The sequence below is a fragment of the Nicotiana attenuata genome, unplaced genomic scaffold, assembly GCF_001879085.1.
Source record: "Nicotiana attenuata strain UT unplaced genomic scaffold, NIATTr2, whole genome shotgun sequence".
In the NCBI taxonomy this organism is placed as follows: Eukaryota; Viridiplantae; Streptophyta; class Magnoliopsida; order Solanales; family Solanaceae; genus Nicotiana; species Nicotiana attenuata.
In genome coordinates, this window is record NW_017677714.1 from 671 (window position 1) to 3,605 (window position 2,935).

Genomic DNA, 2,935 nt, shown 5'->3' on the forward strand with positions numbered 1-2,935 from the left:
CCAAATTGAGGTTGAATCACCCAAAATCCCCAAAGCCCCAACTCTACCCAAAACCCCCATTTTCTACTTTGAATTCATGATTTAGGGCTAGGAAATTAGTGATTAGTGGAAGGAATTATGAGGAAAAGAAGTTAAGAACACTTACCTAAGAGGCTATGGAGAAAGAAGCTCTTCAAAATCGCCTATGGAGTGTTAGGGAGAGCAGCTCGTGTGAAGAAAAGGTTAAATCCCGAGCTACTGATTCTGTTTTGAACTTAAAAATTCGCTGGGCAAAATTGCCCTTCACGTTCGCGGGAAAGGGGCCGCGTTCGCGAAGGGTAAACTGGACACTCCATCGCGAACGCGTGAAATAGAATGCGAACGCGTAGAAGAAAATGTTGGGGGGGGGGGGGTCCAGGGACTGTTATATGCGAACGCTTGAGGGGCCACGCGAACGCGTTGAGGAAGCTGGTAAAGCTACGCGTTCGCGATAGTGAGGATGAGAACGCGAAGGAGGGGGAATTAGAACTACGCGATCGCGTGAAGTAGGACGCGAACGCGTAAGAGGGGAAGACCAAAGCACTGCGAACGCGAGCCTGAGGCCGCGTTCGCGAAGAACAAAATGCCTGTGTAAAAATGCAGCAGAATCTGATCCTTTCCTAAGTGTAAAAACACCTCGAACCACCTCCAATTCACTCCCGAGCCCTCGGGGCTCCTAACCAATCACATACACTAACTCAATAACATCCTACGAACTTACTCGAGCGATCAAATCGCCAAAATAACATCAAAAATCATTGAATCAAGCCTCAAGATCATCATTTTCATTTCAAACTTCATAACTTTAAATTTTAGATATTTAGGTCCGAAACACGTCAAATGACATCCGATTTCGACCGAACTTTATAGAAAGCGCTTAACACATATTTAAGACTTGTACCGGCGTCGGAACCAAAATACGAGCCCGATACCATAGTCTTTTAATCAATTTTCATTTCCATTTTTCTTAATAATTTCAGAAAAATAATTTCACAGAAAAATTCATTTCTCGGGCTCTCGACCTCGAAATTCGACTCCGGGCATATGCCCGAGTCTTATATTTTTCTACGGACCCTCCGGGACCGTCAAATCACGGGTCCGGGTCCGTTTACCAAAAATGTTGACTAAAGTCAACTTTAATCATTTTAAAGCCACATTTTGAAAATTTTCACAGAATTTAACATATAATATTTTCGGCTACGCGCCCGGACTGCGCACGCAAATCGAGGCAACTAAAGGTGAGGTTTTCAAGGCCTCGGAAGCACGAAAAAAGAGAGAAATCCGGTGATGACCCTTTGGGTCGTCACATTCTCCACCTCTAAAATAACCGTTCGTCCTCGAACGGACAAAAGAAAGAAGTACCTGAGTCGGGAAATAGATGAGGATAACGGCTCCGCATATCAGACTCGGACTCCCAGGTCGATGCCTCAGGAGGCTGACCTCTCCACTGGACACGCACTGAAGGAAAACTCTTCGACCTCAACTGTCGAACCTGCCGGTCTAGAATAGCTACCGGCTCCTACTCGTAGGACAGATCCTTGTCCAACTGGACAGTGCTGAAATCTAACACATGGGCTGGATCGCCGTGATACCTCCGAAGCATGGACACATGAAACACTAGATGCACGGCTGACAAGCTGGGCGGCAAGGCAAGTCTGTAAGCCACCTCTCCCACACGATCGAGAATCTCAAATGGTCCAATGAACCTAGGGATAAGCTTGCCCTTCTTCCCAAATCTCACCACGCCCTTCATAGGCGACACTCGGAGCAAGACCCGCTCACCAACCATGAAAGCTACATCTCGAACCTTACGATCTGCATAACTCTTTTGCCGCGACTGAGCCGAACGAAGCCTGTCCTGAATGATCTTGACCTTATCCAAGGCCTCCTGAACTAAATCTGTACCCAATAACCGAGCCTCCCCCGGCTCAAACCATCTGACTGGAGATCGACATCGCTACCATACAACGCCTCATATGGAGCCATCTGAATGCTGGACTGATAGCTGTTGTTGTAGGCGAACTCTGCTAAAGGCAAAAACTGGTCCCACGAGCCTCCGAAATCAATGACACAGGCTCGGAGCATATCCTCCAATATCTGAATAGTCCTCTCGGACTGGCCGTCCGTCTGAGGATGGAACGCTGTGCTCAACTGAACCTGGGTGCCCAACTCCTGCTGAACTGCTCTCCAGAAGCGCGAGGTAAACTGCGTACCCCGATCCGAAATAATAGATACCGGCACCCCATGAAGGCGAACAATCTCTCGGATGTAGATCTCAGCTAACCTCTCCGATGAATAAGTGGCTGCAACAGGAATAAAATGCGCTGACTTGGTCAGCCTATCAACAATGACCCAAATAGCATCAAACTTCTTCCGAGTCATCGGAAGTCCAGTAACGAAATCCATGGTAATCCTCTCCCACTTCCACTTCGGGAGGCTCAATCCTCTGAAACAAACCACCAGGCCTCTGATGCTCATACTTATCCTGCTGACAGTTCAAACATCGAGCCACATATGCAACAATATCTTTCTTCATCCTACGCCACCAATAAAGCTGCCGCAAGTCCTGATACATCTTCGCGGCGCCCGGGTGAATAGAATACCGAGAACTATGGGCCTCCGCTAAGATCAACTCTCGAATCCCATCGACATTGGACACACAAACTCGCCCCTGCAACCTCAAAACACTATCATCATCTAAGGTCACCTTCGTGGCACCTCCACGCTGCACCGTGTCTCTCAGGACATACAAATGGGGATCATCAAACTGCCGATCACGGATACGCTCCAATAATGAAGAACGAGAGACCGTACAAGCTAACACTCTGCTAGGCTCAGAAATGTCTAACCTCACAAATCGATTGGCCAGGGCCTGAATATCCAAAGCAAGCGGTCTCTGGCTGATTGGAACATAAGC